This window comes from Dermacentor albipictus, chromosome 4 (assembly GCF_038994185.2).
Source record: "Dermacentor albipictus isolate Rhodes 1998 colony chromosome 4, USDA_Dalb.pri_finalv2, whole genome shotgun sequence".
NCBI classification, from domain to species: Eukaryota; Metazoa; Arthropoda; class Arachnida; order Ixodida; family Ixodidae; genus Dermacentor; species Dermacentor albipictus.
In genome coordinates, this window is record NC_091824.1 from 73,555,699 (window position 1) to 73,570,163 (window position 14,465).

The window sequence follows — 14,465 nt, forward strand, 5'->3', positions numbered from 1 at the left end:
CGTCCGGTGCGTGTCTGCTGAATAAGAAGGAACCCACTTATTACTGTCTCGCAAACAGAACCTTTTCTTCAATTGATCTTAGCCTAGTTTCCCCGTCAATTCTGTCTGAACTCGAATGTAAAGTTAACAAGAATCCTTACGGAAGCGACCACTTCCCAATCCTGCTTAGAACACCTGAAGTAAAGGAATATCCACCACAGGCTCCTAGGTGGAAAATTGACACTGCCGACTGGGAAAAATTCCGAACTCTATCTTGTATTTCGTGGGATGACATGTCCTCGCTAGGAATTGACGCTGCTGTCGAAAATTTTACAGCCTTCATAATAGATGCCGCATCTAAATGTATATCACAAGTAAATGGCCTGTCGTGCAAACCGCGTGTTCCGTGGTGGAACGACGATTGTAGGATCGCACGTAAAAATCAGAACAAAGCGTGGGGGTTGCTACGCGCCTCCCCCACAGCGGAGAATCTTATTAACTTTAAAAAAGTAAAATCACAAGGCAGGCGAACCGGCCGTCAGGCCAGAAGAGAAAGCTGGCAAAAGTTTTTATCGGGCATCAACCCTTATACTGAGGAATCAAAAGTCTGGAACAGGGTTAACAGGATAAAAGGACGACAAACTTATTCGCTCCCCCTGGTAAACACACAAGGCGATACCCTACTTGAACAAGCAGACTCACTTGGGGAGAACTTTGAAAGTGTATCAACCTCAAATCATTATTCGCAATCATTCCTGAAATATAAACAAATAGAAGAATGCAAGCCACTCACCAATAAATGCCGACAGAATGAACCGTACAATTGCCCTTTTAGTGCTGCCGAGTTGAAAGCGGCCTTGAGCGCATGCAAGAGTTCCGCACCAGGATCCGATAGAATCATGTATGAAATGCTCAAAAACTTACACAATGACACGCAACTTACACTACTTGCACTCTTCAACACTATCTGGGACGCAGGGTACCTTCCAACGGCATTGAAAGAAGCCATTGTGGTCCCTGTTTTGAAACAAGGGAAAGACCCTTCTTCAGTGGCAAGTTACCGCCCGATAGCCCTCACAAGCTGCATGTGTAAGGTATTTGAAAAAATGATAAATCGGCGACTCATACATTTCCTTGAACAAAACAAATTGCTTGATCCCTTCCAGTGTGGCTTCCGAGAAGGGCGCTGCACAACCGACCATCTTGTACGTATTGAAGGACATATTCGTGACGCGTTTGTACACAAACCGTTCTTCTTATCGATATTCCTCGATATGGAGAAGGCGGACGATACGACCTGGCGCTACGGATTCTTGAGAGATTTGTCAGAAATGGGCATTCATGGTAATATGCTAAACGTAATAAAAAGCTACTTGTCCGATCGTACCTTCAGGGTGAAAGTAGGCAATGTGCTGTCACGTCCTTTTGCACAAGAAACCGGTGTACCCCAGGGTGGCGTGCTCAGTTGCACACTCTTTATTGTTAAGATGACAACACTTCGTACTTCCTTACCACCGGCCATTTTGTATTCCGTCTATGTGGACGACATTCAAATAGGTTTCAAATCCTGTAACCTCGCAGTGTGCGAGAGACAGGTACAGCAATGTTTGAACAAGGTGTCAGGGTGGGCAGAGAAAAATGGATTCAAAATCAATCCTCATAAGAGTTCTTGTGTTTTGTTTACAAGGAAGAGAGGCCTGGTTCCGGATCCCTGCTTAGAAGTGTGTGGATAACAGATACCTGTAAACAAAGAACACAAATTTCTAGGTGTCATACTCGACTACAGACTCACTTTCGTCCCCCACATTAAAAATCTTAAAGAAAAATGTCTGAAAACAATGAACATAATGAAACTTCTATCCCAGACTACGTGGGGTAGTGACAGGAAGTGTTTAATGAATCTATATAAAAGCCTCATTCGATCGCGACTAGACTATGGTGCCGTCATTTATCACTCTGCCGCCCCAAGCGCACTAAAGATGCTGGACCCTGTTCACCATCTGGGTATCCGTTTAGCCACAGGAGCTTTCAGAACGAGTCCTGTACAAAGTTTGTATGCAGAATCGAATGAGTGGTCACTTCATATCCAGAGAACATACATCAGCCAAACATATTTTTTGAAAGTCCGCTCTAATCCCGAACATCTCTGTTTTAACACCTTTAATGACATGACACGTGCCACACTATTTCGTAATCGTCCTTCCGTAAGACAGCCTTTCTCGCTGCGTGTGAGGGAGCTTAGCGAAGAAATGCACGTTCCACTCCTCGAGCTTCGCCTAATGGATCCAGCCAAGCTGCTACCTCCTTGGGAGTGGCAGCTCATACAGTGTGATATATCTTTCGTGGAAGTCACAAAGCATGCTCCAGAGATTGAAATCAAGATGCATTTCCGGGAACTCCAGCACAAATACTCCTGCACGGAGTTCTACACAGACGCATCAAAGTCACACGACGGGGTGTCCTATGCAGCCATCGGTCCATCCTTCTCGGAATCCGACGTACTGCACCCGGAAACTAGTATCTTTACGGCTGAGGCCTACGCACTGCTGTCGGCCGTAAAGCATATAAATAAATCAAAACTCCAGAAATCAGTTATATATACGGACTCCCTCAGTGTTGTGAAGGCCTTGAAGTCTTTCTGTAATCACAAAAATCCAGTATTTAATGAGCTCTACTCCGCACTGTGCAAATCATATATGTCTAACCAACATGTGATCATATGCTGGGTGCCTGGACATAGGGGCATCGAGGGAAACGTTCCAGCTGACCAGATGGCCACATCAATCTCATTGCATGCAGTTAATCCTACTGCTTCGGTCCCTGTCACAGACCTGAAGCCTTTCCTAAGAAGGAAACTACGAAGCCACTGGCAACGCATGTGGGACGAAGAAATAAATAATAAACTGCATGTAATAAAGTCACAATTAGGTTTCTGGCCTCCTGTAACAAAATCCCGCCGGACAGATGTCCTATTCTGTCGTCTAAGAATAGGACACACTTTTGGCACACATAACTTTTTACTCACGGGAAACGAGCCTCCAACCTGCGGTAGATGCGGGGAGAGGCTGACCGTCCTCCACGTCCTGCTGGAGTGTCGGGAAGCCGAATATGAAAGAAACATTTTCCCTTAGCATACCGACAGCACATCCCCCTTCATCCTGTTATGTTACTCGGCCCAGAACCTTTATTTGACACCAACGCAGTACTAAGCTTTCTGAAAGATGTTGTCTTGCATGTTTTTAGCCTACGTGTTCGTAGCGGGTCCTCTCTTCAGAGGATGCCGCTGCGATAGCTTTTTCGTATCGCACATGCCTCTAGGCCCTTGTACGTGTTTCAAGGGCTCTGGCGAGGCAACAGTGCTCCAAGTAATTTTAACATCCTATATTTTTCTACCTTGCATCATTCTTCTACGATGGATTTTAATGTTCATATTATTCACCATTTGTCATCGCCATAATTTTATAACAAGTTAATTTTACGCACTTTACAGCGAATATTTTTAGGCCACTTTACAGCCAAGTCACATCTTCCATAATACATCGTCAACATTACCACTTGTCATGGCGCTCTTTGGCCAAACCTGGCCCTTGCGCCACAAAAAACCACACATCATCATCATCATTAAGTTATGTGAAAAAATAGCACCCAGATATTTGAAGCCCTTAGCGTGGGAGAATTAACTAAAATTAGCATTGTAAGAGAAATGTAGCGGCTTCTTTTTGTTACGAAAGCTCATTGCGAATGTTTTAGTAAACGAATTTTCACTTGCCACGTGTTACTTCAAAAAAGCATTGCTCAATTCCACTTGTTTTTTAGCGCTGATAACAGTACCGTAGAGGACGCAGTCATCAGCGCATAGACCCAGCTTGATGGCGGTGTTCCTGATAATATTCCTAATTAATGTGTATTACGATAGCAGAGGTCCAAGCACCGAACTTTGAGACATCCCTTATGGGACTGTGACTTACAAATACTGTGCGCAAATAAAAGTGACGAACTGAGATGTCAGTTTTATGTAATCAGTTATCCAGTCTAGTAATTTAGCCATATTGAATAATAAATAAGGGTTATACTGTAGTCATGGCGCAGCAAGCTATCTTGCACCTGATTGGTAGCCGCTGTTCTACACTGTTCACAAGATCGACACTTTAGAGCTTATTGAAGTCATGCAGACTCTACGCATATATAATGCTGCTAAATACTTTTCTCAAGCTTGTATATATTGCAGTATGCTTAGCACTTATTTTCAGATAAGTATAAGTAAGTGTACACGACACGCTTATGAAAAGAAGGAACATTGGGGCTTTACGTAATTGACTTGTGTGCCTTCGCGTGTCATATTGGAAGCATGCAGGAATAATAATTTGTTCGGCTGGCTTGCTGCCGCTTCAATAACTGCCGCATGCACATTGCTATCCTCGCCGGGGCGTCTGCGTCAGCAGGCGTTTGGTGTATTGCGACACCACGTGCCCGAGCACACGAGGGTTGGACCTTCCCGTGTGTAGCCGTGCGGGGCTTAGCCGTGTCTGTGGAAAGGGAGATTATGGGGGTTGAACCGATGCTGCGTGTTTGGACCTTTAAAGCCCCCCGGCGGAGGCCACACACCCTTTTGGTCTCTGCTTCCCGTAGACGGCACCTGCAGACTGACTCACCTGGAGGAAACCGCCAGCCGCCTTTTCCTGTCCCTCTCTTCTCAAATCTTCGTCTTTCTCACTCACGTTTTGACCTGTCTTGTCTACTTCTTTCTTCCATTTACTTCCTTTCTCCTTGGCGGCATGGGTTAACCTGGTGTGGCTATCCTACCTTGGGTACACCACATGTGGTTATAGTGAGGGCGCACGACTGGCGTCGTGCAGGCTTGTACACAAGCTCTGCCGCGTCCCCTCGTTGGGCTTCATGGTAGGCGGTCGGCGCTGTTGCCGAAGAAATACATTTTTTCTCATGGTAGCACGAACCTCTGTTGTCTATGACCGGCATCTGATAAGATGCCGCAGCGAAGCGTCGTTCCAGTTCTCTTTTAGGAGCTAGGCAACATCATTTCCGAAGTACTATGTGCTGCACTGTGAAAACAACATACCAGTAAGAAAGCTCTCCCCATCCCCAGTGGCCAAGTGCCTAAAAGACAATTCGGGCCTGCACACAAAGCCTCAAAAATGTCTAACGGGGACCTCCTCCTAGAATTAAGTGATAAAGATCAAGCAATGAAGCTCTCGGAAATTTCCAGTATTGGCGACGCGACAGTGACAGTTTCAGCCCACAGAACCCTTAATACAAGCTGGGGAGTAATAGCTGAAGAGCACTTTCTTGGCTTGAGTGACGAGGAACTGCTGGAAGGTTTTCAGGAACAAAATGTTAACAAAATACAGCAAATTGTCATCCGCAGATACAGAACAAGAACAAGCGTAATGCCTACGTTGCTCGATTCAGGTTGTGTTAAAGTCAATATCGGACCATATATCCCAAACCCCAGACGCTGTTTCAAGTGCCAAAGGTTTGGACATGCTTAACATGCATGCGGAGGCCAAACAACCTGTGCAGAATGCAGCTCCATAATCATCAATATGAAAACTGCACTTCTGGCGCACATTGCATTAACAGCAAAGCAGACCATCCAGCTTACTCGCGGTGTTGCTCTTGCTGGAAAAAGGAAAAAGAAGAAATTGCACTAACCGTGAAAAGAAAAATCTCGTTCTTTGAAGCCAGAAAGTGACTATCATACTTTTCGCGATGTAGTTTTGCCGTTGTGACGAATGCGGGGGCGCCGTTACAGAGGCCTCAGGAGTCCTGCGAGCCCACGCACAGAAGTCCCGTAGTGACGCCTCCAGCCCCCGTGGTGGAAGGGCCTGCAGACACCAGTTCCACAGGGCCCTGAAATCAAACGAACCGCAAGGCCCGAGACACGTGCTTCGGCGCCCAACTCTCGGTCCTCCAGTGCTTCAGAGAGAGCAATAGAGGTCGACTCAAGAACCGCGGTGTCATCGACGCCGCAATACAAGCGCTCTCTCGAGCGTGGAAAGAGGGACCAATAATCACTATAAATAAGAAATCGATAACCTAAAGGCTATTGCTCCCTTGTATCAGCCTTCTTTAAATTTATGTCAGCTAACATCTTTCGTATCTCCTATTCACTCGTAATGCCATTTTTACCTTTCAATTTCATAATGGCTGTTATTATCCACTGGCAGCCGCCGTGGTTCCTGAGTGGCTATGGTGTTAGGCTTCTGAGCACGACGTCGCGGGATCGAATCCCGGCCACAGCGGTCACATTTCGATGGGGGTGAAATGCGAAAACAGCCATGGTACTTAGATTTAGGTGCACGTTGAAGAACCCCAGGTGGTCGAAATTTCCGGAGTCCTCCACTACGGTGTGCCTCATAATGAGAAAGTGGTGTTGGTATGTAAAACCCCACATTTTTTTATTATCCATTGGAATTGTAGAAGTCTCTTACATAACTTAAATGACATCAAAGACCCGTTATTTAACTTTTCTCCTGTGGTCTTATGCTTACAGGAAACAAACTTAGGCGAAAAACACAAACATATTTTAAAAGGTTTCACTGTTGTACGGCGCGACCACACCTAAATAAACTGGCCTTCGGGTCGTGTAGCCATTGTTGTGTAGGGAGTATTGCAGCTAGAGAAGTTCCCATTAATAGTCACATAAAAGCCGTTGCTGTCATCGTTATAGCTCACAAAACCATCACCATTAGCTCACTGTATATCCCACCCCACACCCATTTTTCTACTACAGACTTAGAAAATATAACAGGTCAATTACCGGTGCCATTTATTTTAGTAGAGGATTTTAATACTCACTGAACTCTTTGGGGCAGTATCAAAACTGACCAAAGAGGGCAACTGGTTGAAGATATTATTCTATGATATGATATCTACCTTTTAAATTCAGCTGCACCGACCTACTTCTCACCTACTTCCCACACTTTACTTTGTTTAGATTTAGCTTTTGCTCACCATCTCTTTTTAATAATCTTAAGGGGAAGCCCTCGACACGTCACATGGTAATGATTACTTGGCCGCCATCATCAAACTGTTATCATCACCACCAATCTTTGTCACTAACCCACGCCAGTGGAAATTACAGCTCACCGACTAGCCGGTTTTTATGGAAAACGCGAAACTGGAAGTTGTCTTTTCACAAGAGCTAAGCATTGATGAACTTAACAAAAAAAAAACACTGAGGTCACAATCTCGGTAGCCCGAAAGGCAATACCCAAGTCATATGGTATTGTGCGCAAAAGCCTAAACCCCTGCTGGACGAACGAGTGTACTGAAGCCAAACAATAACAAAATGAGGCCTGGGGAATCCTACGGAGGTACGCTACTTATAGCAACCTTTTAAATTGCAAGGAGGCCAAAGTCAAAGCACGATTTATTCAAATACAGGCAGAGAAATTGTCATGCCACAAATGCATATCTTCTATTAAAAATACGGTCACGTCAAAACGAATGTGGGAGCAGGTGAGCAAATTTATAGGAGTGTACAGATCATACGCAGTACCACTACTCCCATGTCTAGGCACACAGACAACACTACAGGACCAGACCGACTAATGAGGCGAACACCCCTACAAGGTCTCTAGCTCAGCAAACTACTCAACTGCATTATTAAAGTACAGAGAGTCGGCGCAGAAACGGAGACTGCCCACTACTGAGGCTTCAAATCCACCTTATGATAACGTCCAGACCATGGAAGAATTGAACAGAGTTCTCTCTGCCGGGAAAGAAACGGTAACAGATCTTGACCGCGTCCACTACACAATGTTGCAAAACCAATGTCAAGCATCAGTAAAAATGCCCCTTAAATTTTTCAAAAGCGTATGGCAATCTGGAGTAATGCCTACAGACTGAAAAAATGCAGTAGTGGTGCATTTTTTGAAATTGGGTGAACCCGCAACATCCTCAAGCAGCTCTAAACCCATTGTATTAACAAGTTGTCTAGCCAAATCCTACGAGATTATCATAAACATAACGCTCACATTCATCCTTGTATCAATGAGCCTAATAGACATGCGCCAGTGCGGATACAGAAAGCACTGCTCGACAACTGACCACATCTTCTATGACTAGAACATGACATATGTAACGTGTTTCCACACAAACACTGTCTCACAGTTTTCTTTGATTAAGAAAAAGCGTATGACACCACGTGGCGGTATGAAATTTTAAGAGACCTGACTTGGGAGGTAGAATGCTACACTGTCTATCTGATTTTATGGCAAATAGAACATTTCAGGTGCATCTCGACAAAATATTTTCATGCACCGGAAAAATGGCGTCCCACTAGGTTGCATTCTGAGCACGACACTCTTCATAGTCAAAATGAACTGTTAATAAGATCATCCCATCCCCTGTTATGCACCCAATATATTTCGACGATTTACAAGCGGCTTGCCGCGCCTCAAATCTACTCACTTGTGAAAGACAACTACAAATAACGATAAATAATCTCGCACAACGGGCTGACAAAAATGGATTCCGTTTTTCAACAGACAAAACCTTTATAGTTTTCTTCTCCCAGAAACAAGGGTTACACTGCAGTTCACTTCTCACATTGGATGCTACAACGTTGCCAGTCAAAGACGACCACAAATTTTTCGGCGTAGCATATGAAACAAAGCTGAACTTTTTGGCCTTCATTATTACAACTAAAATAATGCAAATAAAGCATTAAATATAATCAAAGTGTTATCGCACAAGCACTGGAGATCTAATCGGACTGGTCTAATACGTATATACCGCTCCCTTGTACGTAGCATCCTCGACTATGGTAGTGTAGTGTATGTTGCAGCTAGCCCCGCAAGGGCGTCTCCGTCAGCAGGCGTTTGGTGTGTGGCGACACCACGTACCCGAGCACACGAGTGTTGGACCCTCCAGCCTCTAACCGTGCGCGGCTTAGCCGTGTCCGGGGAAAGAGGGATTCTGGAGGTTGAGCCGGGTGTTCGTACCTTTAAGGCCCCCCGGCGGAGGCAACACACCTATTTGGCCTCTACTTCACGTAGACGGCACCCCCGGACTGACCCACCCGGGGGAAAGCAGTAGTTGCCGTTTCCTGTCTCTCTCTCCCTACAACCTTCGTCTTTCCCTTACTTTCCACCTTTCCTGTCTTCTTCTCAATTCTTTATTACTTCCGAGCTTCCTGGCAGCAAGGGTTAACCATGTGTGCTGCAAGCAACCTTGGTTGTACATATTTGGTCACAGCGGAAACGTACGGTTGGTGACCGCAGGACTTGTTTCCTTATAAGACCTGCGGCGTCCCCTTGTTGGGTTCCATGGTGGGCGGCTGCCATTACTGCCAAAAAATGAACATTCCCTTATGGATTATTCCTTTCCAAAACTCCCTGATCGCCCTCAGAAGCCAGGGCGCACCGAAGAAGTATCGACATTTTTTGGCCGACATACTGAAAACTTTCCCCGCTATCACGTGATTCATTCTGAGAAACCATGAAAGACAACGAGAATCATCTCGCCTTTCCTCTTTAAGGAGCCATATTTTTTATGCACAAGGGCTGAAATATAGCTTAAAACGGCACGGAGAGCTGCGGAGTCAAAGACCCTTGCGGAAACTGTTTATGTCGATGGCACGCCTTCAACGTTCAAAGTACCGTTCTGGAGAAGACATTCCTTTCAGCAGCGCTATGGGCCGAGTCTTCGGATAAAACTTGACCTGGGGCGCTTCTAACTGCATCAGATTGAAGGAATCGTTTCGCTCAGCCCTCACTGCACCAAAGGAATTGAGGTTCGTTGGATTAAAAAACAAACAATAAAATTGACCAACTGTTGGAAGAACATGTTTTATTTCGGCCAGGAATGTTTTTAAGAGTAATGGTTGAAAAGTGCCACATTGGAAATAAATATTTTATTGTGAAATTTACAACTACAGACTCAGCAATAGAAAGCGATACCGCAATGCCGTAATTTTTGCCTATTGAAGCGCCTAAAACAAAAAAGTACGTGTAAAACTGCTCTAAAATACATATAACGCGGAAGTATATCGCTCTCAAATATATAACTAAATTGCGAGTAGGACTTTTGCGAGACTTCAGTAAACACTGGCGCAACTTCACGTAAGTCGCAAACTCATGTGTCAAATTTATGCACTTCAGACGCTCAAATGATGCAACTTATAAAACTGCAATATCTTTCTTTCTCAGCGCCAAGTTGCGGATTTCTAAATTTCGTGCTTCAACTTTCAAAACCACATCAATTTTTGGTAACATTGTGACGAGTTTTGTTGGAGTCGTCGAGTGATAGCCAGAAGCACAGCGGCAGCAACGATAGCTCAGCTCGACGAGCGAACTGACCGTGCAGCAGGCAATGGCGATGGCGCTTTCTAGCCTGCCGATCTTCTTGTGGCTCCGAGACATGCGATGGGGATCGAACAATCTAGTGTCGTTCTTCTTCCTTACAATATTGTTGATTAAGATGTAGGAAATCAAGATTGTGCTCTTTGCACTAAATAAAATTTAACATTCTCTCTCAAACAGAACTTATTTTATTGCAACAGGCGATGTGGTTGTCAGATGAAAGTATTTTTGTGTTTTACATGTATATGAGTAGGAACATTAGACTTGGCCTCGAGTGAAACCTTCATCTTAAGAACATCAAAATTACACTTACACGTGCCAACGCATGGGGAAATATGCAGCCAAACCACCTTCACACACGGAGCAGTGATTTTTTTTCCTAGCGGAAAGCTGTCAAAAACAATTTTATTTCACTTGCATTAGCTCCTAGATGCTTCCGACGATATGAAAGTAGCGGGGCCCTTCCCGAAAGCTGCAGGCAAGTGCTTCCAACCGAAGTAGCAAAATTCACGTGAACCCTATCAGGAGCTTCTTCCTTTATTAATTTTTTTCGTTTTCATTCACAATGTGCGCAAGAGACGCAGTGGAGCCTGATGGCTTCGCCAGGCCCATTACTTTGTTGCCCAGAAGCCAGAATCTATAATGTGGTGGGAAGTAAGGTGAAAGCAACCTTTAATAAAGCGCAGAGTGGACCGTGCTACCCTTCAGCACTAGTCAAGCGCAAGCTGCGCTTTCATCGCAGGTGACCGGGCACTTTTTCGCGAACCGTCGTGTAGCGAGACTCAAAACAGAAGGTATCAGGTAATACATGATATTTTGCCTTTCCAATTGCTTTGAAGGCTTCCCTTTGATCTCGTGTGAACGACAATGTGCGAGCTGTGCTGTTGTCCTTCGCGAACTTGAACCAAATGAACCGGATAGAGTGAGAGGAGTGTTGAAATTGACCGATATGTCAAAGATGGCTCGCCCAGTGTCATACATGTTTAAAGTTAAAAAGTGGGACAAAAGTATATTCTCTTGTGATATCGTTGTGGGCATAATAAACCCTTCCTATAACCCTTCCTTCACGTAATGTGCTTCAGATTGTCTACAAAGAAATTCTGTGCAGTGCGATGAAACTAGAGCATGAGTATCCTTGAAGAGTTAGACTTTTCGTGTTCGGCGCCGCTGCTAATTACGAACCAGCGTTTAGCTCAGTGTTTAACTAATTCAAAAGGTAAAAACGGTGTGAAGGTGGAAGGTATTTTATGATGCTCGCCTCCACTTGCCAGGCTACAAGAATTCGTGCCGACGTTTCCTCCGGATAGCAAAAAGCCTGACTAGCCGCTGAAATATAGTCGCAATGGATGTCTTTGTATATAAAGGTAGAAAAGAAAATTCCCGTAGTCGACTCAGTCTACGTGTTGTGGGGGTCACTGTTGTCTTTTGGAGCCCCGAAGAAATCGAACCCTTAGCGTTTGGTCATCCTTCTAGTGCAAGGGTTTCAAGTTCACTTTGTGAACATAAACGCTAACCAGGCTACCCTTTTTTTCGCTTGAGCTTTATTTCCAGTGAAATGATCGCATTTATTTCGTCTCACGCTGTAATGCTGTATCTTGGAACGTCAAACAACTTCGCAGTAGTCCCCCCCCCCTTAATGTGATGCTCCCGACAGCCAAAAACGGAGTTCAGAGATAAAATGATGATTTCACTAATTTTTTATACATAGAGAGCATCAGGTGCCTTGGTTTCAGTCATTCGTTACCGCTCCTATAGAAATCAATAACTTGATGGACAGATTTTTCACGAGTTAATAAACATTTCCACTAGAATTGATCTACCTACAAGGCCATCGCACCGTCTGGAAGAACGACCGAACTTTAATTAGTTTTCGGATTTGACTGCAGCTTTCGCGGAATGAGAAATCTGCAAACATAAAACTTCGACTGGAAGTATTGACGAAACTATAGCTTCTAGTGTTTGTCTCAAGCCCTCAATAGCGCTGCGCGAAATTAGCTTTTCGGTTAACTCGACAAGACAATTTTTGAACGGCGGCAGCTCAGAACACACAGCAGCTTCTGTCGGGTTGTGTAATCCTCTGATCCGATACCTAGGCTGTTTTAACAATGTCTCAAAAAACGGCAGACGCTTCTGAGTGCGCATCATTTTGATTGTTACGATCGACTAATCTCAAGTACAGCTTTACTTTCCTTCCCCTGGGTTGCTTTTATCCATCTGCGCTTCTAGAGCCTCTGCGCAAATTACATCGAGGGATCCATCCCGTCATACAGGGTTTTCACTCAGGCAGCAGCCCACTGTAGATTACACGCCGACATACGACCGAAGCTTCACTGCCAGTCTAATCCCTTGTATTCTAATTACTCCCTGTACAAGTGCCCGTATTCATTGCTCAACAATAGTGTACGATACTCCACACTACTCTACCGCACTCTACAGAAACCATACAAAGCATGTCGTGGTTCCAGTGCCAGTTCAACGCACACTTGACCACCTTCCCTGCTCAGAAACGATAATCTAACGCAATAAGCATGTACGAGTAGGTTACTGCATGCAAGCTGACCTGACAACCGTTCCTTCGGGAGGCTAAATGACGCATTGACGTAGTAAAAACAAATCCTCCCTGTACGATAGAAACTTGCCCGTTTTAACATTTGCGAAGGTACTTCTTTCCAGCATAGCGTGCGCAACACCTAGTATTGACGCCAGAAAATCGTTATAATAATATTTTTACGTGATATGACTGATGAAAGTTGGGAACTAGACCGACTAACATAGTTTGCAACGTAGGCAGACGCAGGGCAAGAGCCCTCGCCCTCCTCAAGCGTACCAAAGACGATCCTTACTCGGCATGTTTTGTCGACGCAGCCCAATATGGACAGTCGTCTAACTTCGCCATTGCCCTCGTTGATCACAACGGACAGATAGTGAATGCGGCTTCCCTGAAGTGCTCAACACCAACCAGAGCGGAGCAGGTCGCAGTTGCTATCGCACCCCTAGACAACAGCAGATCACAAATCTTCACTGATTCGAGATCGGCGGTCAGGGCTTTCGCTTCAGGATCATCGCTGAGGAGGCTCACAAGATTCTCAAGAACAAGATAATCTCTCCGCACACCATCACGTGGTTTCCGGCTCACCTCGACCCCCAGCTTGACTCGTTTCCCAATCTTAATGACATTGCCCACTCCCAAGCGCGCGCACTAACCCACCGCGCGGGAGCAAGATTGAGCTCAGACTCTGGGGTTCTCGAATTTCGGGACACTCTCACTACTTTCAGCGAAATTACTACGCACTATCACCTGGGTAGGAGGTCTTATCCTCCCCCTCACTGCAAACTGGCTAGACCTCTGGCGTCCACTTTACGCATGCTTCAGACGCAGTGCTATCCGAACCTGGCCCTTTTCCACACGATCACTCAAGAGGCTTTCAGCTCTACTTGCCCCGACTGTGGGGCTGTTAGCAATCTCGCGCACATGCTCTGGCGATGCCCCTCGTTGCAGGGACCCAATCGCATCACAGAACAAGAATGGAGCTCTGCCATCCGGAGCTCAGAATATGCACGTCAAACTTGGGCTGTCCAGAGAGCCCACGATGCGGCGGTTAGGCTCGGCCTACCAGTCCGCACGTGGGAGCGGCCCGCAGCTCTGCCCTAGGGCAAAGCGTCTCAGGACCTTGCTATTAAAGTTCTTTGTCTGTCTGTCTGTTTATTCTAAGTGTTTATACTAAAAATAAGAAAAATATTACTTTCATTCGTGTTCATTGAAGGGCTTCTTTCTAGTTTCACAGAATTTATAAGGGACTGAGCAATTATTACTGCTTTATATCCATCCAAAGCCCCAGTCATGAGGCTACAATTTGATGCATCGCGGTGTACATGGTGACAACTACGTCTTGATATGAAACAATAAAACATTAAAAAACGAACATGAACACATTTCTAGGGGTGATGAACCGAAGGCTTCACGGTATGTGATAGTTTGTCTCGTTGGAGATGATCGTGAATGTGTTAAGTAAAAACCAGTGGCATTACACCGTATCAGAACGATTAACTCATAGAAAAACAAACACGAACAAAAAAACAAAATAAGAAAGTACGCGGAAAGCAGAAAGAGAAATTGAGTGACGGGGCAGAGGAAAGCCTGCTTAACCTCACCCTAACTGT

At 45.1% G+C, this 14,465-nt stretch overlaps 1 protein-coding gene across 1 annotated transcript in view; it reads left to right on the plus strand.

Moving 5' to 3' along the window:
• Positions 1–14,465, plus strand: part of LOC139059539 (uncharacterized) — a 554,371-nt gene that overhangs the window by 298,639 nt on the left and 241,267 nt on the right. The gene's annotated exons all lie outside the window — the stretch shown is intronic.